The sequence below is a fragment of the Manis javanica genome, chromosome 7, assembly GCF_040802235.1.
Source record: "Manis javanica isolate MJ-LG chromosome 7, MJ_LKY, whole genome shotgun sequence".
In the NCBI taxonomy this organism is placed as follows: domain Eukaryota; kingdom Metazoa; phylum Chordata; class Mammalia; order Pholidota; family Manidae; genus Manis; species Manis javanica.
In genome coordinates, this window is record NC_133162.1 from 20,439,506 (window position 1) to 20,467,216 (window position 27,711).

Below are 27,711 nucleotides of genomic sequence, written 5' to 3' on the forward strand. Positions count from 1 at the left end.
GACAAAAATGTAAAATAGTATAAAACTGGTAATGGTAAACACACAAAGTTAGATTATTTTGTTTGCTAGCAGCAGTGCATAATTACAACTCTACTTTAAAAGTTAAAAAATGAGCATAGCAAAAATAACAATAATGATAACTTATTATTAGTTACACAATATAAAAAACATGTAAATGATAACAGCAATAAACTAAAATGTGAATGGGAGAAGTAAAATTGTAAAGTTTAGGAATTCTATTGAACTTAAGTTGTTCTCATCTTACAATATGGTGTTATAATTAAGATATTCTATGTAAGCCTCACGGTAACCACAAGGGAAAAGCCTGTAGCAATTACACAAAAGAACATGATAAAGAAGTTTAAGCATATGATCCCAAAAGAGATCAAAACAAGTGGAAAAAAATAACCAAAACAGCAGGATAAGAAAAAAAGGAATAATGTAGCTACAAAACAACCAAAAAAACCATTAATAAAATGACAATAGTAAGTCTTTACCTATAAATAATTAATTTAAATATAAATGGTTTAAATTATCCAGTCAAAAGTCATAGAATAGCTGAATGGGTTTTTCTATCCCTTTCTCTCTCTCTTCTTCTCCTGGTGTCCCTATAATGCAACTATTGTTCTGTTTGGATTGGTCACACAGTTCTCTCAATATTCTTTCATTCTTAGAGATCCTTTTTTCTCTCTGTGCCTCAGCTTATTTGTATTCCTCTTCTCTAGTTTCTATTTCATTTATCATTTCGTCCACCATATCCATCCTGCTTTTAATACCCTCCATCTTGCTCTACAACAATTGGATCTCTGACCTGAATTCATTCCTGGGTTCTTGGTGCCTGGGGGGAGGAAAGAGCTGTTCCCCGCTTCCCGGCTGCTGTGCCTGTCTCCACTGCCTGAACCAGCGGGCCGAGCACACAGATATAAGCTTTTGTCCCAGAGCAGCTGGATATGGATCCCTACTTTCCATAAGTGGCTGGAATCCCAGTGTCCCCAGGAACTCCATCTGTCCCAGCTTTCCAACCCTGTAATCAGAAGAGTATGATGAAAGCACCATGAAATGTAGGTTTGTGCGCCCAGCGCAGATCTTTGGAGCTAGGTATTCAGCAGTCCCAAGCCTTCCACTTCCTCCCGCGGTGAGCTGGGGTGGGGGAGGGGCTCAGGTCCTGTGGAGCCACAGCTCTGGTACGTTACCTCTGGTGAGGTCTGCTCTTTTCTCCAAGTGTGTGCAGTCTGGCGCCGTCCTCTTTTCTGTTGCTCTCTCAGGATTAGTTGTGCCAACTATATTTTCTAATTGTATCCAGTTTTAGGAGGAAGCCTCTGTTTCTCCTCTCATGCCACCATGTTTAATCCATCTCTGAATGGGTTTTTAAAAATCCAGTAATATGCTGGATTTAAAACTCAGCTTAGCTTTAAAGACACAAATAGAATGAGTGAAGGGATGGCAAAAGCCATTTCAAGAAAATAGGAACAAGCTCAAAGCTGGGATAACTACACCTTAGAAAAAATAGACTTTAAATTAAAAATGGTAAAAAAAGACAAAGAAGGTGATAACATAGATGACATGATTACAAAGAAGGTGATGACAAAGGGGTCCATCTAATCTTATTACATCAAAAAGATTAAACAATCCTAAGTATGTGCTCAACATTGGAGCACCTAAATATACAAAGCAAAATTAACACAGATAAGAGGAGAAATAAACAACAGTACAGTACTATTGCGGACTTCAATACCCCACTCAACAATGTATAGATCATATACACAGGGAATCAAACAGTGAACTTGAACAACACTATAGACCAAATGGACCTAACAGATATATACAGAACATTCTATCCAATGACAGTAGAATATTATCTTCCAAGTACATACAGTATATTTTCTAGGATAGACCATATGTTAAGACACAAGACAAGACAATAAATTTAAAAAGACTGAAATAATAAAAAGCATCCTCTCTTATCACAATGCCATGAAAACAACAGCTGGAAAATAAAAATACATGAAAATTAAACAGCATTTTCCTGAAAAAAAAAAACAGTGAATCAATGAAGAAATTGGAAATGAAGTTTCTTGAGACAAATGAAAATGGAAACACAACATACCATAATTTATGGATATAGCAAACACAGTACTAAATGGAAGTTTATAGAAATAAACACCTACATTAAGAAAGATCCCAAGTAAACAACCTAAATCTACACCTTAAGAAACTACAGAATGAATAAACTGAGTTCAAAGTTAGCAGAAGAAAGGAAATGAAGATTAGAGCACACATAAATGAAAGAGAAAACAGGAAAACAATGGAAAATATTAACCCAACTAAGAGTTGGTTCTTTGAAAAGAAACAAATTTGACAAATCCTTAGCTAGACTCATGGAGGGAAAAAGAAGACCTAAATCAAAACTATATATGATAAAGGAGAAATTACCGCTGATATACAGAAGTATAAAGGAAAAAGAGGACCTAGATCAACTATATATGATAAAGAAGAAATTACCACTGATATATAGAAATACAAAGGATAATACCAAGGTACTATGAACAACTATATTCAAAGTGAAAAACCTAGAAGAAATACAAAAATTCTTAGAAACATACAATATCCCAAGACTGAATTATCTATTTCCATGTATAATCTGAATAGGCCAGTTATTATAAGGAGATTGAATTAGCAATAAAAAATTTCCCAAAGAAGGAAAACCAGAACCAGTTGGCTTCTCTATTGAATTTTACCAAACATTTAAAGAAGAATAAACACCAATCCTTCTCAAACCCTTCCAAAAAAATTGAAGCAGAAACACAAGGCCAGCATTTGCTGATACCAAAGCCAGAAAAATAACTACTAGAAAAGAAAACTATCTTTTTTTGAGGGATACAGACCAGTACCCCTGATGTAGATGAAAATAGTCTCAATAAAATACTAACAACCTCAATTCAACAAAATATTAAAAGGATCACTCATAATCAAATAAGATTTAACACTGGGATGCAAGAATGGCTCAACAGACACAAAGCATTATGATACATCACATTAATAGAATGAAAGAAAAGAACCATATCATCTAAATAGATGCAGAAAAGGTATTTGAGCAAATTCAATATCTATTCATAATAAAAACTCTTAAATTAGGCAAAGGAATATTTCAACATAATAAAGGTCACATATGACAAATCCACAGCTAATGTCATCCTCAATGGTGAAAGGTTAAAGGTTTTCTCTAATATCAGGGATAAGACAAGGGTGCCCATTCTCACTATCCCTTTTGGAGACAGTAATATAAGTCCAAGGTAGAGAAATCAGGCAGGAAAAAGAAATAAAAGGAATGAGAATTAGAAAGGAGGAAGTAAAATATTCTCTATATGCAGATGACATGGTTTTATATGGAGAAAATCCTAAAGATTCAATCCAAAAACTGTTAAAATACAGTCAATGAATTCAGTAAAGTTTCAAGATACAAATTATAAATATCAGCAGTTTTTCTATACACTGACAATTAAATTTCTGGGAAAAAAGAAGAGATCCCAAAACAATAGTATCAATAACAATAAAATACTTAGAAATAAATTTAACGAAGGAGGTGAAAGACCTCCACTCAGAAAACTATTAGATAAATAAATTGAAAGGTATCCTGTGTTAATGGCTACCATTGTTAATTATTGGCTATCTGAGTTAATTCTACCAATCTAGAATTAATTTTGTTAAAATGTCAGTACTACCAAAAGCCATTTATATATTAAATGCAATCCCTATCAAGATTCCAATGGCTTTTTTTTAACCAAAGTAGAAAAAACACTCCTAAAATTTATATAAACCAGTAAAGACCCCAAATAGCCAAATAAATCTGGAGGAAGAAGAATAAAGCAAGAGACATCACATTTCCTGATTTCAAACTATATTATAAAGCTATAATAATCCAAATGGTATGGCACTGACAAAAACAGACAGAATTGGCATCCAGAAATAGATCCCAACATACATGGTCAACTAACATATTTGACAAGGGAGCCAAGAACACTCAATGGGAAAAAGACAGTCTCTTCAATAAATGGTAGCAGAATAATTAGATATTCACATGCAAAAGAGTAAAACTGGACCCTTATCTTATACTACTCACAAAAGCTTAACTTGAAATGGCTTAAAGACTTAAATATAGGATCTGAAACCATGGAACTCCTAGAAGTAAACACTGGAAAAGAGCTCCTTAGCATGGAGTTTGGATATGAACCTAAAGCACTGACAATAAAATAACAAATAAAAAAGTAGGATTATATCAAACTAAAAAGTTTCAGTACAGCAAAGAAAATAATCAACAAAGTTAAAATAAAATCTATAGAATGGGAAAAAATATTTTTAACTGTTAATACCCAACATATATAAAGAACTCATATAACTCAATAGCAAAAAATACAATCTATTTGAAAAAATGGGCAAAGGATCTGAATAGGTGTTTCTCCAAAGAGGATATATGAAGGCCAAAGGTACATGAAATATGTTCATCATTGTTAGTCATTAGAGAAATGCAAATTACAAACACAATGAGATATCACCTCATGTATGGCCATCATCAAAAAGACAGAAAGAGATAATAAATGCTGGTGTGGATGTGGAAAAAAGGGACCTCTTGTGAACTGATGGGATTGTAGATTGGTATAGACATTATGGGAAAACAGTATGAGGGATCCTCAAAAAATTAAAAGTAGAAGTATCATATGATCCAGCGATTCCACCTTTGGGAATATATCCAAAGGAAATAAAAACACTAACTTGAAAAGATTCCTGTACCCCCCATGTTCATAGCAGGATTATTTACAATAATCAAACATGGAATCAACCAATAGATGGGTAACTAGGTAAGTGGATAAAAAAGCTGTGGCATACACATGCACACACACACACACATAAATGCACATATATATATACATACAATGGAATATTATTCAGCCATAAAAAATGAAGGAAATCCTATTGTTAACAACTTGAATGGACCTTGAAGGCATTATGCTAAGTGAAACAAGTCACACAAGTACTGTATGATCTCACTTATATGTGTAATCTAAAACAATAAGTAAATTTTTAAAAATACCAAATTCACAGAGAAAAAGATCAGAATTCTAGTTACCACAGGCCTAAATTGGGAGAAGGGAAACCTGGGGGAAGGTGGTCAAAAGGCACAAACTTCCAGTTAGAAGATAAACAAATAATAGGGGTGTAATGTATAACATGATGGGCTTAGTTAATTCTGCTGTATGATATATAGAAAAATTAAGAGTTAATCCTAAGAGTTATCATCACAAGGAGAATTTTCTTCTTTTTCTCTTTTCTTTTTATTGTGTCTACAAGATGATGGATATTAGCTGAATCTATTATGGTAATCCTTTTGTACTATAACAGTCATGCTGTTATGTCTTAAACTGGTATCAGTGATGTATGACAATTATTTCTGAATAAAACTGGAGAGGAATCTAACTTGACTCATTTTTACAAATTCCAATTGTAACAATCATCACAGTATGTAGGCATAAACGTAATTTTTACTACGTATCTCAAAATGATTTTGTGTGGAGGTCCTTCAAGGAAGAATCAAAGTTAAAGGAGTAGCAGAAAAATGCAGGTTTTAGTTGCATATAGGATAAGGCAATGGAATAGTTGAAGACAAGCAATGGATTACAAATCTTTTTTTAAAGAAAATAAAATCTCAAACATATTCCAACTGTATTTAACTCTGCCTTTTGAATTGAGTTCTCCCTACTGGTTCCCCTCCCCACCAGGAAGTCAAATTTGGGCATGACTAGTGAGATTCCCAGAACGCTCCTGGAAAGCCTCAAAAAGGATACTCCAGGCAGAGTAGAGGTACACCCTGAAACCAGTCTTCAAAGGAGATGTCAGCTGCTGTCCACACCCAAGTCAGGAAGACAATCTCCCGCCCATTGTAAGCACAGTGGCCTCCTGTACCTTCTGGTACAGACAGGCTCTACGGCTCCGGCTGCGGGCTCCCTGCCCACTTTGTTTTCTTGCCTCCCTTGTGGGTTCCTTATGGGGCCTACAGCTGGAACGTGCGGCAGTATGCCAAGAAGACCTGACATAGTTTCATTGTAAACATGACCTTTCTGTTTCTATTGTGTCCAGTGTCACTGGGGCAGTTAGTATTTTTTATTTAGGTCAGGATAGTAGGAGAAGTGCCAAGTGCTTAGGAAGCCACACTGACAGCCACTGAATAGTTCTCACTGTGAACATATTAGAGTACTATGTTCACTCCTAGGAATAAAAATCAATTAAAAAACTGTAATCCATGATCCCATTATTTGTAATTTGGCTAATGAAACATAATGTAAAAAATTACGAGCCATTAAGATATGCCGAAGTGAGAGGTGGTTTGGGGCTCAGGTAATTGGATCCTGCCTGAGCCCGGTGGGGCTCTGCTGAGCTGTTTCTTCCCAGAAACCGGAGCTTCCTCGGGCTCTCATTCCTCCTGCCAGTTCCCTGGATGTACCCGAGTTCCTCACTTTCCCAAGGATCAATTCTTCACTAAATTCTCCAATTAATCTTAAAAAGAATGGCCTACCAGGACTTCAGTTTTGGTTTTGTGGTCTTGGGCTGTCTGCTTTACGACAAACTTCTCTGGCAAATTTTCTAAGGAAAAGATTATCACTTTATGTTTTCCTTGTCAGAAATATTTATGTCACGTCTGAATATGTAGCAGGTGAAAAAGAATAAAACAGTATCAGTGCACAGTGATTTGTTTGATCAAAAAGGCAAATCAGGAAATATTTTGCCTGTGATGACCTTTAAGGATGCAAGCACAGTGAGCTTTGGAAGACAAAGACAACGGTCGAGACAGTCTCCTTCTTACACAGCTAGGAAGTCTGTCCATTTTCTGAGACAATCATAGGATAAACTAACCATGCCAACTGACTCATGCCAGTTGAAATCACAGATGCAAAATGTACAGAAGCCCAAATCTAGGTTTTAGTTTCAGAATCTCCCAGGCTTGGATGAGATAATTATTTTTTTTCCTGTAGAAAAATATCAGCATCTTTTTTTCTTCCTTTCTTCCCAGCTGATTTCAGCAAAGGCTAACATCTCTTCACCTCCACATTACTCAGATCTTTTCTTTATCTTTAAAGATCTTGATAAGAGATGCACCCCCCCACCCTTGTTCTCTGCTTATCCTTTCTCCCTTAACTCTTTTTTATGCTAGTGCCTTCTACTCTGTGTTTCTCCACAAGAAAAGTAGTATTCACACACTAAAGATACCTAGAAACCATCTGAACAGAAGAAGCCCTGGTATTGGTAAGGATATCCAGATGAGCTCAGATGGTCTCAGGAATAGAGCATTAATTTACTTCTTACTCATGATTCCCTTCCAGGAACTTGAGGGAAGTAGAGGCCTGAGACTATCAGTTCTACTCTGCGGATGCTAACTTCAAAAATTCCACTCTGAGAAAAGACTGATTTAGCTTGAAGGCAGGTGTGGCTCCTGGTCCCAACTCCACTGCTCTTTAGACATTTCTCACCAACCAAGCTCCCTTGGAACAGACGAAAGGCACTTAGCACCTTTCCTTGTGCATCCATCTATTCACACTCAAAGAAAGATACATCTAACTTACATTAACCTTGTCTGCACAAGGAACCTCAGCCAAAATATTTGTTAATAAACAGTGCAATCTCCAAATGCCCTGGATGACATTGCTCTACCTGAACATTATTTAAAATCATCATGCCTTGAGGGTGGGGATGGGAAATGCTTTAATAATTTATGCCTTCTTGGCTTTTAAAATTTTCTTTATTGCAATTTGGCAGGATACAGTAAGTATAAACTGAATAAAATGAGAATCACACATTGAGTATTAATTACCACAATATTAGAGACCCTGCATCTTTGCCTTCCGAGCTGAACAATAATAAACTGTGAATAAGTGGAATTTTAAAGATTGTCAATCTTCCTCTACTCTGGATGTCAATTATGTACATGTTCCTTAGCTTTTACATTTTATGTGAATCCCATTAATGAGGTCTACTGTTAGCCTGAATGAGGCAAAAACTGAACCTGGAAGCATTACACAGTAGATCAGATGATTCTAGGACAGAATCTATTCTGAGACTCCGAGGCAAAAGATGTGGGACTTGAAAATGTGAATTCCTTCAGGAGCCAAAGAATCCAGGGAAGTAGAGATGCCACTTGTACAACACAGAAAAATTTTTAAATATCCTGAAATTTCTGAAAACAAGTTAACTTTCATTCCAACTGGAGAGAATGAGAGGCTCCCAGGAGACCCAAAATAAAGGGAGAGCTACAGGCTCATGATTTGGAAGACTCAATTAGGTACAGATAAAAATTATCTCCGGATCAATTTGTAAATTTAATGCATCCCAATGAAAACTCCCCGAAGTTTGTGTTAGTCATTGTTTTTAAAAACTGACAAGTTAATCCTAAAATTCAAATGGAAATTCAAAGATCCAAGATTACCGGAAGTAATGCGGAAGAAGAAAGATAACAGAGGTATATGACCAGATAGCAGTACTGACCTTCAAAGCTGTGGTGACATGCTGCGACTTCAGTCCAAGGATAAATGTACAGTCAAGGACACAGAGTCTAGAAAGCATCTATACTTATACATTTACCTGGTGTCAGAAATGATGAACTCTATCTAGTACAGTGGAGAAAAATGGTCTTTTCAATTAGACAGGTTAGATAAGAAAAAATACATCTAGATCCTTAACTTCTTAAAACTAAGTTCTAAATAGATGTCAGTTCTAAATACAAATCCAAAAGTAGTAAAAAAATTCCATTCATATATTGAAAGGCATTTAGTTTGTTCCATGTCTTAGCTACTGCAAACGATGCCATCATGAACATTTGTATACAAGTATCTCTTTGAGACCATGCTTTTAATTTTTGTATATATATCTAGAAACAGAATCACAGTATCCAGTGATTCCATTTGTAATATTTTGAGGAACTAACATATTGTTTTCTGTAGCGGCTGTACCATTTTACATTCTCTGTATATTCAGGATATTAATCCCTTATCACACACATGATTTGCAAATATCTTTTCCCATTTGGTGGTTTGCCTTCTCTGTCTTTCACACAGGTTTTAAAATTTTTTCATAAAGTCCAATTTGTCTATTTCTCTTGAGTTGCCTTTGGTACTATATCTAAGATATCATTACCAAATCCAATGTTATAAGCTTTTGTCCTGCGTTTTCTTCTAAGATTTTTTACGGTTTTGGGTCTTGGATCTGTTTTAAGTTAGTTTTTGACTATGGTATTAGAGAAGGGCCCACCTTCATTCTTTTACGTATGAACAGAGTTTTTCTAGCATCATTGGTTGTCTTTTCCCCATTGTATATAGTCTGGCCTTCTTGCAAAAAAATCACTTGATATGCTTGTTTCTAAGCGTTCCATTCTATTCCAAAGTCTATCTGTCTTTATGCCAGTACCACCTTATTTGGATTACCTTAGCTTTGTAGTAAGTTTTGAAATCACAAAGCATTGTTCTTTTTCAAGATTGTTTTGGCTGTCTGGGGCCCACCGAGATTCCATAGGAATTTTAGGGTAGATTTTTCTATTTCTTTTTTTTTTTGAGAGTTCAAACAACAGATTTATCTTCTCACTTCAGGAGGCTAGAAGGCCAAGATCCAGGTGCCATTCAAGTTGATTATCAGTGAGGCCTGATTTTTTCCATTTCTTTAAAAATATCTTTTTCTACCTTTCACTTCAACTTATTTGTGTATGTGGATCAAAACTGGAACTAAAAACAAAACAAACAAAACCGACACTGAGAAGTGACTGGTGGTTACCATGGGGTAGGGCATAGTGTGGGTGTGTGAAAAAGGTGAAGAGGATAAAAAGACACGAAATCTCAATCATAATGTAACATAGCACAGGGATGAAAGTACAGCATAGAGAATATGGTTAATAATTCTTTAACACCTTTCTATGTTGACAGATAGTAACTACACTAGTTGAAGTGAGCATCTAATAATGTAGATAACTGTCAAATTGTTATATTGTATACTTGAAACCAATATTATTTATCAACTACACTTAAATTAAAAAACTACAAAAAGTGACAGTATAACAGCATATAGTTGGATATTTTCTAAACCTATCCTGCCAATCTGGCTTTGATTGGAAAGTTTAATTCATTTACACCCACATAATTATTCATGAGGGATGTGTTACTTTGCTATATGCTTTTTATAGTCCTTATAACCTTTTTATTTTATGCATTATCATCTTTTGTGTTTACTTTATTTTTTTGTAGTAAGGTATCTTAATTCTCTTCTCATTTCCTTTTGTGTATATCTTATAGCTGTTTTCTTTGTCCTTACTATGGGGATTACATTGAATATCATAGGATTATAACACTAATTTGAATTATATAATATTAACTTCAATAGCATACAGAGCTGTTCCTTTACAACCCTATGCCTATCCCTTTAAGCTGATGTCAAAATATTACATCTTTATATAGTGATTGTAAAAAAAAAAGTTTTGGGGTATGCATTAGTCTTTAAGTTAGGTAGAAAACAAGATGTAGATTTACAAACCAAAGTTATAAAGTTATACTACTACTAGTTTTTATAATTGCCCATGTATTCACATTATTGCAATTCTTTTTTCTTCATACAGTTTTAGTAACTGGCTGGGATCCTTTCATTTCAACCTGCAGAACTCAAACATTTTTTGCAGGGCAAGTCTAGGAACTACAAGCTCCTTCAGCTTTTGTTTATCTGGGAGTGTCCTAATTTCTGCCTTACTTTTAAAGAACAGTTTTGCCAAATACAGGATTCTTGATTCATTTTTTCTTTTAGCACTTTAAGTATATAAACTCATTGCCTTCTGGCCTCCAAATTTTCTGATGAGAAATCTGCTGATATTGTTATTAGGGTTCCTTTTTATTCTCTTGCTACTTGCTAGATTGTTTTTTGGTAGCAAGTTTGGGATGTTATTAGCCATTATTTCTTCAAATATTTCCTCTGCCTTTTCTCCTTGTAAGATACCACAATGTGTGCACTGTCCACTTTATGGTGTCCCACAGGTCCCTTAGGTTCTGCTCACTCTTTAGCCTATCTTTTTGTTCCTTAGACTTGATCATTTCAGTTGTCCTATATTCAGGGTTATAAATTCTGCCTGCTCAAATACATTTTTCAATCCCTTTAGTGAAGTTTCATTTCAGTTACTATACTTTTAAGCTCCATAATATTTTAGGTTTTATATTTCATATTTCCATTTTATTCATAATTTTCCTTTTTCAACCATAAATTATTTAAAACAACTGTCTTAAAAAATACTGTCTTTGTCTAAAAGATCTGTCATCAAGTCTTTCTCTGGAACATTGGGTTTTTCTTTTCCTTTGAATTGTCCATACTCTCTTGTTTACCTTTGTGATTTTTCTTGGAAACTGGACATTTTAATCTAATGTGTAGAGGTACAGAAATGCTGCCTGCCTTTGTGTCTCTACATCCCTGATGAGAAGCAGCAATCAGGAATAAGAATATAGATCCTTGATACTTTTAGGACACAATCTTTTTGCCATCCTGCAATCTGTGTTCAAGCTGCTCAAGAAATATGTGTATAGTTGCCTGTCATGGGGCCTGGGGATTTACCTAACACCCAGGTAGCTGCTGTTTACCTAGCAGATGAATTGGATGGAAATTAAATGAAATGTACCATTCAAGCCTTCCCCTAGGAGTTGAAAACCTTTAGTGGACTCTAGAGTTCCAAAATAGTTACCTAAGACAGATTCTGCCGGTGCAATTTTTATCTGAATGGAGAAACACATTCCTTGTGCTTCCTACTCTGCTGTCTTCTCAATCCCCTCTCTTTTGATTCTTGACTATGGCCCTTATTAAATAATTTGCTTTTTCAAATCAAAGTCCTGTGTCAACCAATATCTTTTTTCATATATAAAAAGCAGCAGCTATCATCAACATTTACTGTAGTAGGAAACCCTAAACCAAGAGCTTATGTTCCAGGCAAGATGCTAGGCAGTTTAATACTTGATAGAAAAAAAAAATTCTTAAGATAAGGGAAAAAGGAGAATCAGAAAGTAAAAAAAAAAACTTCTCAAGGACACAGAATTAGGATAGTAAATGGTAGACTTCTCCAAGGAATGCAGGCATGAGTTTAGCTTGCAAGCACAGGAGATACACTTAAGTCCTCCAGCATAGTGCTAACCATAATGTTGTTTCTAGATGGGAGCTTGTGCAGTAACGGTCACAGTGGCTGCAGCAACTCCTGCACCTACACCTGCTGGAGGTGTCATCAACGTGCAATGATCCAGCTACACCAGGGGAACCGTCTTACTCACCTGGACAACAATATGGTGAGTAACCCAGTCAAAGATGACTAGGAACTTAAAAACTTTAAAGGCTCTTCTGTAGTTATTTCCCCTTCAAGTAACAAGAACCATACTTTTCACATTGCTTGTCCTACCCTGCCCTGAGAACAATGAGGCTAGCACCGGGAGAAACACGATACTCCCCCAGTGTCTGCCATAGGACGACCTCTGGAGAGAAGAACCAAAAACCCGTCAGGTAGAAGCCTAGGCCGGGACATTGAGAGGACAGCTGGTCTCCTTCTCTGGAGCCTGTAAGACCCCATCACATTATGGAACAGAAAAATGCACAATTTTTCCATGTGGTAAAATAAGCAATAACCTTATTTTGGTTTTGTTACCTAAAGCAAAAGGAGATCTCTTCTTTGATATTCCAGACCAACCTGTCCCACTATATATAATCCTTTCAAGGCCTTTCTTTTTGCTTCTTTCTATAATGCTTTAAACATTCACTATTTGCTCACAAGAAAAGACAATATACTTTATTAGGCAGATTATTTCCCAAGTGTTTTAAGTGGTTCTCTTATGATTTTGTGCTTTCTTTACACATGTGTACATATTTTTGCACATTTTTTAGGAAAAGCCCTCTTGTATGTAGACTCCTCATGCTTGAACTTTGGAGAAAATGAGCAGAAAACTGAGTTTCATATAGAATTTGAAGGAATAATCTCAAAGCCATAGAGTTCTGAGAGACCCCACTGATATTTTCAGATGAATGATTCTAAGAGCTTTTAGAAGAAATATTTCAAGACTTCTCATCCACTCAGGCCAGGAAACGCTGGACCTGAAATGCTTTTCCTTCTAGTAGAGGACTTACTCAATATTCACATCTATAGGGGAGCTGATTCTCTTCTAATTTATGTAATAGGTTACAAATGGAGAGATATTTACTCTGGAGACGATTATATACCTATTTAAATGTTTCTCCAGCTAATAATTTTAGATGGCTTAAAATTATACTGACAGAAAATTGCAGTTTTTAAACTAATGACAAAATCCCATGAATAATTTCCTCTCAATGGCTCAGACATGCGAGCTTTCTGCAATGATAGGATTTACCTACTACTTCCCTCAGTGAATTTTACCTACTGGAATCTTATTGCTTCATAGATCAGGTAAAAACTTTCAATTAAAATACAGGCATACTTCAGAAATATTGCTGATTCAGTTCCAGACTGCCAAAATAAAGCAAATATTGCAGTAAAGTGAGTGAAATGAATTTTTTGGTTTCCAATGCATATAGGAGTTATGCTTACACTATCCTGTAATCTAGTAAGTCTGAAAAAATATATTCCTTAATTAAAAAATTCTTTCTTGCTAAAATATGCTATATTTATCTGAGCTTTCGGTGCATCCTAATCTCTTTGCTGGTGGGAAGTACTGCCTTGGGGTTGATGGTTGCTGATTGACCAGGGTGGTGGCGGCTGAAAGCTGGTGTGGCTGTGGCAACTTCTTAAAATAATGAGGTTTGGCTCTTCAATTGGCTCTTACTTTCACAAATGTTTTCTCTGTAGCATGCAATACTGTCTGATAGCATCCTACCGACTGTAAAACTTCAAAATTAGAGTCAATCCTTTCAAACTCTGCTGCTGCTCTATCAGCTAAATGTATGTAACATTTTAAAACCTTTGTTATTATTTCAACAATCTTCCCAGCATCTTCACCAGGAGTAGATTCCACCTCAAGAAACCAATTTCTCTGCTCATCCCTAAGAAGCAACTCCTTATCCATTCAAGTTTTACCATGAGATGGCAATAATTCAGTCACATCTTCACCTAGTCTAACTCGAGTTATCTTGCTGTTTCCATCATGTTTACAGTTACTTCTATCACTGAAGTCTTGAATCCTTGAGAGTCATCCATGAGGGTTGGAATCAAGTTCTTCCAAATGCCTGTGGATGTTGACACTTTGGCTTCTTCCCATGAATCACGAACGTTCTTAACGGCATCTAGAACAGGAAATCCTTTCCAAGAGGTTTTCAACTTACTTTGTCCAGATCCATCAGAGGAATTTCTATCTATGACAGCTATAGCCTTACAAAATGTATTTCTTAAGTCATAAGACTTAAAATCTGATAGACTCCTTGATCCATGGGCTGTGGAATGCATTTTGTGTTAGTGGGAATGAAAACATTAATCTTGTAATAAGTCTCTGAAGTAATCAGATGCATTACCAATGAATAGTAGTATTTCGAAAGGAATCCTTTTTTTCTGAGCAGGTCTCGACTGTAGGCTTAAAATATTCAGTAAACTGTGTTGTAAACAGATATGCTGCCATCCCAGCTTTGCTGTTCTGTTCATACAGCACAGGCAGAAGATCCCTTAGCGAGATCTTCTGGATACCTTGCTGCAGCTTCTCTTAGCAGCACCTGCTGTTTTACCTTGTAGCTGATGTTATGGAGAAGGTTTCTTTCAAGATTGTGAACAAACACACATGTCACAGGGAATACGGAGGCCCAAGGAGAGGGAGAGAGAGAGAGACAGGGAATGGCTAGTTGGTGGAGCAGTCAGAACACACATCTATTAAGTGTGCCATCTTATAGAGGTGCAGCTCATAGCACCCCAAAACAATTATAATTGTAACATAACAAAGTTTGAAATATGAGCTTTACCACAATGTGACACAGAGACAAGGAGTGAGAAGATGCTGTTGGAAAAATAGTGCCAATGGACACGGTTGCCACAAACCTTCAATTTACAAAAAATGCAATATCTGCAAAATTCAATAAAGTGAAATGCAATAAAACAATGTATGCCTATAAGACTGAGCCCAGCTCTAGACCAAAATCTAAACCCTGAGGCTGAAGACAACTTTGAATATATTTAGACTTTTCTACTTGCTATGACTTCTTATGTTTCAAATGTCTCATCTGAACATAGCCACTTATTTTGTAAAGTGATCCACTGATAGAAATTGCTTTAAGGATTTCTCCAATTTCCATTCCCTTAATGTGAACTGGCTTTACCTGATTCGCTGCCATCATGTGAGTATCTTAAACTTCCTCTGTAGTTCAATATGTAACAGATACATGTGTTTGACGGTGAAAAAAAAAAAAGAAGAATATCAGTTCTTGGGATGCTAAATGCATACACCTTGGCTCCAAAAAGCTTTATAGTCTTTTTATTGTTTCTGAGTTTAAAAAACAAAAATTCAGTTGCAGATTTTAATTTCTTCTGACTGAGCATTTTCACCAAAACAGAAAAAAATAAAATCAGGCAATCCTATTCTCTTTTATCTGCCTAGCTGGCCTCTTTCATTTCCAATCTGAGAAATAAAGCAGAGGCCTCCTAAGATAAATTTGAATTTTAAGAAATTAATCACCTAGTACCTTGGGCAATGGGTTCTAACAGATGTCTAAAGTTCTTAAGTTGTAGGTTCAAAAATTGGTCTTATGCCAATTTGGTACTGGGTGTTGCCCTCATAGTCAGAGATGCTTATTCTGCTTCAGGGTTGATCCTCTCTCTCAACAGAAGTGTTGAGCACACTGTGTTTGATCCACAACAAAATGGCTTTGTTCAATACTGGTTCATGACAGGTAGAAGCAGTTTTAGACCAGGTGAATTTAGGGAACTTGAAGCATGTAATAAACAGTCTGCAATAGTGGAACAATAGCCAAGGAATGGTATATTTTCTTACCTTTGCATGATGTTTCTGTGCAATCAAGGCAACATCCCGGAATGTTATTTTGTGGATAACAATACACTGATTCTAAAATTTCTATAGAGGCAAAATATCCAGAATGGCCAATTCAATATTAGTGGAGAAGAACAGAGAAGACTGACACTACACAACTTCACTTATTATAAATCGTCAGTAATTGAAAGTGTGGTAGTGGTAAAGGAATATACGAAAAGATCAACAGAACAACATAGGAATCCCAGAAATAGAACCAGGTAAATACAGCTAACTGATCTTTGACAAAGGAGCAGAGACAAAAATGGAGTAAAGACAGTCTACTCAACAAGGCTAGTCAGACAAGTAGGCATGTAATGCAAAAAAGAAGATAACACAGGCAGGGATCCTATACTTTGTATGAAAATTAGCTCAAAATAGATCATAAACCTAAATGAAAAATACAAAACTTTAAAACTCCTAAGGGGTAACATCAGAGAAAATCTAGATGACCTTGGGTATGATAATGACTCTTTCAACACAAAACCAACAATATGATCCTTGAATAAATAGTTGACAAGCTACACCTCACTAAAATTAAAAACTTCTGCTCTGTAAAAGTAACTTTCAAAAGAATGAGAAGATAAGCCACAGACTAGGAGAAAGCTTTACAAGAGACACTTCTGATAAAGGAATGTTGTTCAAAATATACCAAAACTCTTGAAACTCAACAAAAATAAAATAACCTGCTTAAAAGTGGCCAAGAGACCTAAAGAGACACCTTACCAAAAATAGATGGCTGAAAACTGATCATCATATATTATGAGAGTACTGCAAATTAAAACACCGTATAGTATCACTACCGACCTATTAGGTCAAATTCCAAAACCACCACCACCAAGTGCTGGTGAGGATGTGGAATAAAAGCATTTCTCTTCATTGCTGCAGGGAATGCAAAGTAGTACAGCCAGTTTAGAAGGCATTTTGGTGATTTCTCATAAAATTAAGATTTTTACTGTAAGATTAAGTAATCTTGCTCTTTGATATTCATCCAAGTGGGTTGAAAAATTATGTCCACACAAAACCATAACAGATTATTTATAGCTGCTTCATTTATAATTGTCAAAGTTTGAATGCACCAAGATGCCCTTCAGTAGGTGAATGGATAAACTGTGAAAGATCCAGGCAATAGAATGTTATTCAGCAATAGAGACATAAGCTATCAAGCCATGCAAAGACATGGAGGCATCCTAAATGCATATTATTAAGTGAAGCCAATCTCAAAAGATTATATACTGTATGATTCCAACTATACAATATTCTGGAAGAGGTAAAACTGGAAACAGCAAAAACATCTGTGGTTGCCAGAAGGGGGAGGATGAATAGGCAGGTCAGAGGATTTTTAGGGCAGTGAAACTATTCTGTATGACGCTATAATTGCTAATAGATGTTATATTTGTAAAAAGCCCATATAATGTACACCACCAAGTGTGAAACCCAACATTAACTCTGCACTATGGATGATAATGACGTGTCAGTGTCACTTCATTGACTGTAACAAATACACTGATCCATGCAGGATGTGGACAGTACAGGTGGCCATGCATGTGTCAGGGAAGATGTATGGGAACATTCTATACTTTTTGCACAATGTTGCTGTGTACCTGAAACTGCTCTAAAAAATAAGGTCTACCTTAAAAAATATTGAAAACTTTGATTACTGTTTTATAATCAGATTTCTTATGGTTTTATACTCCCAACTGAAATTAAAGCTCATTAAGGAAAAGGAGGATGGCTTCTAATTCGATTTCTTTCTTAGGCCCTCATCCAGTATTGAAGTTACACAAGAACTTATTAAATAAATGAACATATGCGTATATGGATAAATATATAAATCCAAATAGATTTTTTCTATATTTTAATATGTCTGACATATAACAATGACTAATACAAGAAATAACCAGACTATTGAATATTTGTGCATTCCTCCCTCAATTACTCAGTGGTAATTGCTACAAGTCTGATGTTTATCATTCCCATTCATCTCTATCTTTCCTACTCATGAATGGATTCCTATATAAGATAAGCATTTACTCTTGCATGTTTTTAAACTTTATGAAAGTATCTTATTCATACTCTGCCAGTTGCTTTTTTGCCCATAAATGTTTGAGACTCATGTTGATTCATGCATTTCTAATTCATTTGTTTCCACTTTTAAATAGCCTTTTTTATGAATATGTAATTTTTTTTTCTATTCTTAAATTAAGAGAATTTAGGTTATTTCCAGTTTTCACTCTTACCACAATGCTGCCATGAACATCTGTACACATGTCTGGTGTCTGATAAGCTGGTTGCTTTAGGACATGACTAAGAATAGACATGCTGTGTCATAGCCTGTGCATAACTTCAATTTCATTAAGGTTTACCAGAAAGTTCCTCAAAATGGTTGTACAATTTAACACTCTTATGAATCCTCATTTTATAGAACTAGTTTTCCAATGCTAATTCTTAGCTCTTTGGGCACTGACATTTGTAAGATGATCCTGTTTGCTGTCATTGCTTTGCTCAAAGGGTTGTATCTCAAAGGACTAATTCACTCTGGTGTCTGTTCAAGACCAGGGACTCAAGATTGCCATCCTCTGAATGGATCCCCATCTCTCTACTGTTACTCTACTTTATGGCCTAAAGCCACTAGAGTTTAGTGTCCGAAGTATAAATTCCTTCTTCCTAACCCTCAACTATTTAGAACTTTTTCATTTTAAATGCAGCTACCATTATAACTGAAGGTTTGGTTTGCTAGCAAATAAAGGCCTGCATTTATCTAAGTGTGATCTGTTTTAACTGGATGGTCTGCAATCTGATTCATATGTTATAGTCTCTCTATGTCCTGACAAGCTTAATATCCTGTTTCATTGTGCGGTGGAATAGTAGCACCAAAGGCAATAATATGACTGCTAAGATTGTAAGGTCTGGATAACTATAGACTCAGCTAATGCCCCATAACTTAAATTTATTAAATATGTAATGCCTGGAAGCACAGCTTAACAAAACAATGAAGTATTCAAGCTATATTTCAAAGGGAAGTCCATGTTACATGATTATTTAAATAAGTATTAATTATAAGAACAGCCCATTCTGATTTAATACTGAAGTTACCACTGCTAGTTTTTTCCTCTAACAGTTATTTTTCATCTCCAATTTCCTTTGCAAACTGGCAACCCCTACAATGATGGTGAAGCAAGATAAAAAGAAATGTTTCTATTTGGCCTTCTGTTCAATAACAGAAGATCTGGAACAGCTGCTAGGTTTCACTATGTTATTCTTTAAGCAGAGCATATAGAAACATTCATCAATATACAATTGGTAAGTTTCCCATTAAAGTGATTATTATACCAATGTAATTACCATTCAGATGAAGAAAATGGACGTTACCTACCAAACCTTAGAAGCCTTCTTGAGCTCCCTTCCAAACATCATTACCAAAATGATCTCATAGTAGTTCTCTTTTAGTTTAGTTTAATTGTCTTTTAATTAAGTCAAATACATGTTTAAATGTTAGACCAAATAGTTCCTCATGAAAGCAAGTCAGAAAACGATTAATCCATGGTCGCTGAAGGCAGAATAGAGTTGAGCAGTTAGACCCACTCACACTTTTCAGTGTCCACTCTGTGATGTGGTACAGCCACTCGACTCACTTCCACTTTATTTAAGAGCGGCAAGAAATTCAGCCACAAATTGAACAATATCGTGTTACTCTTCCATTAGGGAAAAGGAGATTCTTTGCTCTGGTTGGTGCTTTTTACTGAAGATAATTTCTCTGCTACTAAAACTTTGTGATCCTTAAAGATGTACATGTTTTAAGATTCTATGAGAGGCCAGACAAGCCAGGGACATAGAAGTGGGGGAGGGAGGGAAAGAAGCCTGCTGTCAGCACCAGCCACAAGTTCTAGGAATTTGCAGCACTGTCCCCAAGCCAGGCCTATCTTCCTGTGGCCAGACTTGGAGGGCTTGGGGTTCTGCTTGGAATAGCTAATGAGATAGATTTTTGCCCCATACCTAAGCTTTAAGCAACAAGAAAAGCTTACAAGCAGGTCACACAGAAGAATTCAGAAACAGAATCCAATCTTCAGATTCCCATCACTCTCTTGGATGCCACTGTGGCCAGGAGGCTGCCTCCACAGACCCCCCACCCACCAGACTGTGGCCCTCTAGAGCCTCTGGCTAATTGTATTATAATGTATTTTACCTTGGAAAACATTATGTCAGCTACCTTGGAACCCACCCACCTGGTGCCATTGTTTCCTGCCATTCCTTCCGAAGCACCCTCTGAGAACGGTACATGGGTTAATCTACTATAGGTTAACCCATGACCCAATATCACCATAGCACAATGTTATGTGCCATTCTAAACAATTAAAAGATCTTTGAAATGACCAAAGAGCTCTGATGGACTGATGCTCCAAATATTGTAATTATGTAAGATTGTATTTTTATGATAAAACAATATACATACCAAGTTTATATCAGTTTATAATCCAAACAGACTGACACTCATGGCATATGCTGGTATCACATTATATCTGTGGTCAACATGGAAATGAACCATTCAAGTTCCTCTTCAAGCAAGGACCAGTCAGATAGCTGCAAGGGGCTTAGTACTTGGAGCCCCTGTTAGCTTCCTCAGGATTCAACTTTGTCTTTGAGCTGCGGTCATGCTGTTTGTGAGGTGACCTCAGTCAGTTACTGAATAGGACAGTGGTAGCTAAGAGGCAGCCTTATTTGGGTAGTCCTAGCCAATGACTGAGCAGAGTGATTGTACGGTAGTCCAGCCAATTTCACCCATCGTGGAATTCCTCTACCAGGTCATCTCTGCTCTGCTGTACCCCATTAGGCCGGCAGACTCTTGGTAAGACTGACATGGTGGTTTGTCAACAACCCCTCTTGCCCTTTCCCAACTTTTTGTTCTGCATAGCTAATACTCCTCAATAAAAATTTGGGAGTCTTAATTCTGCTTAACATAAACTTATTGGAAAACTTAACCTGCAAAAACATCCAATATATTCAGATTGCCTAACTTAAAGCCAAAAGCCATTTCCATGATGTGGTCTTTGAACATTCTGGTTTAACTGAAGTTGCAGTTTAGTGTGGCCCAGTGCCAAGAGCTTCAAGTTTCCATTGATATGTGTTTTATTCCCAGTTTCACTCATACTACCTTGAGAAAGTCCCCTTGTGCTCTCTACACTGTTTACTTAAGAGCCATTGTTCTGTTTTTAGTACTTAGGTCCTTTGTGGCAACAATGTCAATCCAGAGTCAGATATTTCCCCAGTTATCCTGTGTTAAGGACACTTTCTTATCTCTAGAAGAAGGCTCAGATGACAGCAGAAGTATTTAATGAATGAGATGCCATAAATACTCAGCTGTTTCTAGAAGTAATGGAATTTTCTGAAGATGTGCCAACAGAATCTACATTCTGCTAGCCAGACTCCAGAGGCAAAGGACTAGCTTCCATACTGTCTGACATTTAGCATAACTCCTGGCCAACAACACCTGACATGAGGCCACCAGCTGGTAAAGGGCATTTCCTCTCTTATGGTGACTTGAACTCCAAACACCTGCACACATAGCATGGGCACATTACCACCCTATAGGAAATGTCTTCCTACATTGGCTGAGCAATTCTATCAGATATATGCCAGGGAGATCAAATTGAAAAGTATAAACTAGAGCTCACTAGTACAGTTCAATTATCTTCTCTACTCCTAAGAAATTACAGTATATATTAAATGAAATAATGCATTTCTCAGATAAGTCTCAGAACTTCGATCATTTTAAACTGATACTGTCTAATATAATATGGAAAGAATACACTTATTACTAGTTAGTGATTATTATACTTAAAACATGTAAATTGAATGTTTAGAGATGATATAGAAAGAAAAGTAGGAATATTACTTGGCCAAATGAAAGCTTCAAGTTTTGTAAGAGTAACAAACACCACTGATTGAATTTCGTTTTATGTGTCCATAGATTTTAAATATGAACAGACAAAATTTGGGAGAAAGTTCAGTGCAGATTCTCAAAAACTATTGGTAAAGCATGAAATTTGACTTTGATTCTTCTGTCCTTCTCCTTCACTCATTAAGATGTTATTTTTTGAGTTCTACCTATATACCAGACACTGTGCTGGGATGTACAGAGGTAGATGTCCCATCCATCTTTAGTTTATCATTGCTTGTATTCCATCATGGCTTGTATCCATCTCTATCACTACCCAAAGCTACCCTTGTTTCTTGCCTGCACTAGTTTTCTAGGGGATCTCTGACATTCTGGCACACCTCTGGCCATTCTTCACAGAACAGCGAGAGATTTCTTCCCAGATCTGATCATGGTCCACAAAGCAGTCTTCTAAACTCTTTAACGACTTCCCAGAGAACAGCTCCATTCTAGGGACAGTACACAGGGAACATACAGCATTAAGGTACTTAGATTAACATTTACAAGTCTCTTGAAATGGAGGTTCTCTGTCCAGGAGGCTGGGGGATAAGGGAGGCATGAAGAATTTGAAGGCATCCAGATTGGAAAGAAAATAAAAGGGTCTTTATTTGCAGATGAGTGGATAGTTCACATGGAAAAATCCTATGAAGTCTACCAAAAAAATTATAAGAATTAGTAAGTTTCACCAACATGTAGGATATAAGAAAAATATTCAAAACAGTTGTGTTTCTACATATAAACAATTATCAGAAATTAAAGATCCTTTACAGCAGCATAATATAAAGTTGAGGAAAATATTACAAAAGATATAAGACCTATATATTGAAACCTGTCAAACACTGAAAAGACAAATGGAGTTACACCATGCATCAGATGACAATATTGCTGATGGTCACAGATTCAACACTCCTGTAATCGAAATCCATGCGGTTTTTCTTGTAGAATTGATGAGTCTAAAAGAATAGAAATGCAAATAACCCAGAAGATCCTAAACAACTTTAAAAAATGAAATGCAATATTTTAATACATTGCTTGCCTGAAAATTTGTTTTAAAGCTTTAGTAATAAAATGCAAAATTGGAATAAAGATGAGTTGATGAAGGAACAGAAGAGAGTTCAGAAATAGACACACATTTGTCTTTCATAAAATTTGAAAAGGAAATTAAATGGAGAAAGGACAGTTTTTCTGGAATAGTGGTAGAAAAATTAGATACCTATATGCAAAAAGAAAATAAAATGTAACCTCATAAACTTTGTCAGAATTAACTCAATAGATTATATCCCTAAATGCAAACCAAAGTTATAAATCTTCTTCAAGACATAGGAGAAATTTTGAGAGTATATATTAAAGTTTTAGATAGGATATTAATATATGGTCTATAGAAAGAAAAATATAATAGATTACATTTTAAGATATAGAACTTCTGCCCCTCAAATGATGTTGTTAGCCAAATAAAAAAGTAATCTACAGACTACAAGAAGATGTGTGCAAATCATATATATGATAAGCACTAGTATCTAGACTATATAATGACAAACCAAAGGACTCTCAAAACTAAATAAGAAAATAACCAAATTAAAAAAAAATGGGCAAAAGATTGGGCTGACCCTTCAGGGAGAATGTATTAATACTGAAAAATACATAAAGATGTTCAATATCTTTAGTCATTAGAAAAAGTTAATCTAAAACCACAATGTAACACCACTACTTATTAAAATATCAAAGTTAAAAAAATAAAAAAGACTATCACACCAAATATTTAGGGTATGATGGAACCAGAATCCTCATAGTACTTGTGGTACAACTCAAGATGGTACAACCTCTTTGGAAAACAGGTAATTTCTTAATCATACACAGAAACCTACATGTTGAAGCAGGATAGGGAAGAACAAGAATAACTCCATTATTAAACTGAACCTCCATCTTGGGGCTTAAAGGTTAAAAGGTAAAAAATTCCTAAAATGGCATTAAAAAACAAAGAATTTCTATTAACTGGCCATGTAATTAATAATCAATTGACCATATCTTAAGCCAGAACAAATGCTCCCTAGAATTAGTGACCAGTTCCTGTTTCAACTAAAATTGTTTCCTTTTGGGGACAATTTCCCAAATTCTTTTGTGTTATTATACTATAGAAACATCAAAAAGGGGGCTCTGACCATATTTTGGATAAACCAGTGGGTCAACATCTGCTGACCATGAAGTAGAGCCACCGGAAAGCAAGCAGAGAAAACATCATGAAATAATTCATCAATGTCATTTCTCCCCAAACCCCTCACCCTCTAAAACTGCCTTTACAGGCCCTGTGCACAAGCCCCTCAAGGAGCTCGATACCGCTTTCCTTTTGGCTACCTTGTATATAAGCTATCTCCAGTAAACTCTTTCTTTCTTTGCAGGTCAGTGTTGAATTCTTTAAGATTGAAACCCAAGAACCTTTGGTGGTCCAGTAACCATGTGACTTAGCAGTTCTACTCGCCAGTTATTATCTAAGAGGAATGAAAGCACATATCAATATAAACATTTACACCCTCACAGCAGCATTACTTGTAGTCCCAAACTGATGATGATATCAAGGCTCTAAATGCCGAATTCTACTTAACAACAAAAGAATGATCTACTGATACAATTAACAACATGGATGAATCTCAAAATTATATTGAAAGAGGCGCTAAATGCTGAATTCTACTTAACAACAAAAGAATGACCTACTGATACAATCAACAACATGGATAAATCTCAAAATGTATTGAAAGAGGCCCAACCAAAAAAGGGTGAATACTGCCTAAGTTTTACATAGAACTCTATTAAATTAATCCATTATGACAGAGGAAAAATTAGTGGTTTTTCTGGGAAACAGAAAGAGGAAGTGGCAAGGGTCAAAACTGAGCAATTACAAAGGGTATGAATAAACCATTAGGAATGATGGATATGCACGTTACATTAATTATGGTGATGGTATCACAGGGGCATACATATGCCAAAATTAAATTTTGTATTTAAATATGTGCCATATGGGTGTCATACCTCAAAGGTGTTAATCATCCATCATAAAGTGAATACGAGTATTGCTGGAAAGGGAAGTCAGAGGAAAAAAAAATATGTTTCAGTGCTTTCCTAAACATTACCAGGATGCTTTTGGCTCTCTGGATGTCAAGTCTGGATAAACATCATTGTATTAACCATGTCTTTTACTTTTTGTATTTTTATGTTGACCCAGGAGGCACTGCTTGCCTCGGAACTAGCAGAAGACAGTACACAACTTGCCCAGTGAGTGTGCTTTTCAAGTGCAGCAGGCCAAACAGACCAGTCCAGACCCAAACACACCCCCAGCCGCCTCTGTTATCAGTCTCCCCTTATTCAGGATCACACACCAAGCTTGCCCTGATCACCCCAGGGCCAGGTATCAAACAACTAGAGGCAGCTCCTATGCACCAGAGCTCTCTGAAGTTACTCAGAATAGCTAATTCTAAACCCGTTTACCCTGCCTCACTATTCCTTCCTGAAGAAGACACAGTGAAGGCTTTTATCCACAGTCCCCTGCTCACTCTGCCACCTGAAAGACCCCCAACTGCCTCCCCACATGCCTCATGTCATGGCACATTCTCTCTCTCCTTTGCAACTCTGAGTAGCAAACAGTCTTTTCAATGGCAGTCATCTCCTGAGCTGTGGACCTTACCATACCTAAGTAACAAAATCTATTAAAATAGTAATCTTAATTCTGTGATCTTCCTGTTCTGACGTCCTAGTTTGTAACAAATATTTATGCCTGCTTTCAGTAGGGGTAACCTGTCTGGCTATGGCATCATGTGAATTTATTAAGTTAGAAACTAATACTAAAAAGAAAAGGCTATGTGTTAACTAATGTCACCAAGAAACGTGCATACATTGCTTTACCACCAAATAAAGTATTAAGGGATTTCTTCAAACAGCCAAAAATTGAAGTATGATAGTTATGCTGTCAAAGAGTACATTGATTTTTCTCTCAGAGCCCTGAGAGTGTTGGTTTCACAGTACATCAAGATAGTAAGATTCACATCTCCTCTTCCTACGTCATGGCAGTCAATTTAGGAAAAACACCTGTGATAACCACTTTTCAGAAGTATGCAAAACACTAGGCAATTAAGTTCACAATTATTAGAATGCCTTAGATTCCAAGGGTGGGGGAAGCAAAAACAAAAACAAAAACAAAAAAATGAGCACTTTTGGAGCTCTGGAAATACAGTCAATTGTTTTAAAAATATGTAACTACTGGCGATTTTTTGTTAGCAAGAAGATGAAAAGCGTGCTTCATCCAGAATAGTTTCTTCCCTATGTGGAACTCATAGGAACTATCCTGACAATGTGGAGTTTGACCTTTTTGGTGCAAATTTCTAGGGTTTGCATTTTCATGAATTAATTATAGAGCACACATTATTCAACCTTAATGGATAGGTATTTAAATGTCTGAGTGGCCTCCTCTTAACGACAGATTTTCATACATAAATCATTAGAGGCACATGGTAATCTAGTACTTAGGACAAGGACTTAAAATGCATACTGACTTCTCTCCTTGGTTCTATGATTTGTGTCCCTATAGGGTTATCTGGCTGGTCTACATTCTCTCTAGTTCCTCAAATGTACACTTCTGCTCAATACTGATGATTTAATCGAATTCAAGAGCACATGTATGATCTGTCTTATGCTAGATCCTGGGGGAATATGCAGGGAACATATGACCTATCCTAGGCCTCAGAGTGCTTAGAGTGACACTGGAGAATTAGCTAGTGTGGCAGAACAAAATACAGCTTTATATAATGAGATGCTAACATAAATATAGTTACATGTGTTAGTGAATGCTTTTATAAAGCACAGGAAGAGAGAAATGTTCAAAATCAGCTTTCTTGCAACTGAATTCTGCATTTGTTACTAACTAGGTATGTGGTCTTTAGTAGGTCAACTACTGTCTCCCTCTGTCCTCCAACTGCATAGGTGCAATAATCTATGCAGAGTTCTCAGCACAGCACCTAGTTGATAAGTAAGTCTTCCTCAAAAATGGGAGCTCAACACAGAGCTTCCCCTTTTCAATGATAGCCTTATCAGGAAAAGATGTCATTCTGCTTTAAATGAGGTTGGCCCACAGAAGCCAGATATTAGACCTCTGGAAAAAAATTTCAAATCATTCATGGGAGAAAGCTATTACAGTCACACTGAGTGTTGAGACTTCCATTGACTAGGGGAAAAAAATGAAAAAGTTTGTAAATCCTTGAAAAATCTGGAGGTAGAACAAATTTATTGGAACAGAAAGACAGAACCAAGAACCAAGATCCTGAACCATGTTACAACATTAAGGGACACGTTTGTGCAGATGGCTCCACCGCACGTAAGTTACTGATCAAGTTAGGAAGCCAGGCAGAATTAAATGAGTTTAAGATATTTTGGTTCAAGTACTGTACTGTTTAGATAAAACTAGTAGGTCAGTTCCAGGCCTTATATTCTAACAGAGAAACTACAATGTATACACAAAATGCTAATAAAAGTTAGAAGCCTAGTCATATTAGAAACAATTGAGACCTAGAGATTTTATGCAGACCATCTACAAGAAATGAAGGAGGCCTAGCCTATAGTATAATGCTTGCATAATATAGATGCTTAATTTTAAACATAATAATATTAACAGCAGCTAACACATATATAACATTTACCATGTGCCAAGTTCTATAATAGATGCTTTCTGTATTTTAGCATTTAAGTTAGAACATATTATAAATAGCA

General features: G+C 36.2%; 1 pseudogene; it reads right to left on the bottom strand.

The window, feature by feature from the left end:
• The window catches only part of LOC108393517 (vitamin D 25-hydroxylase-like), a 66,759-nt pseudogene that overhangs the window by 38,357 nt on the left and 691 nt on the right, over positions 1 to 27,711 (bottom strand).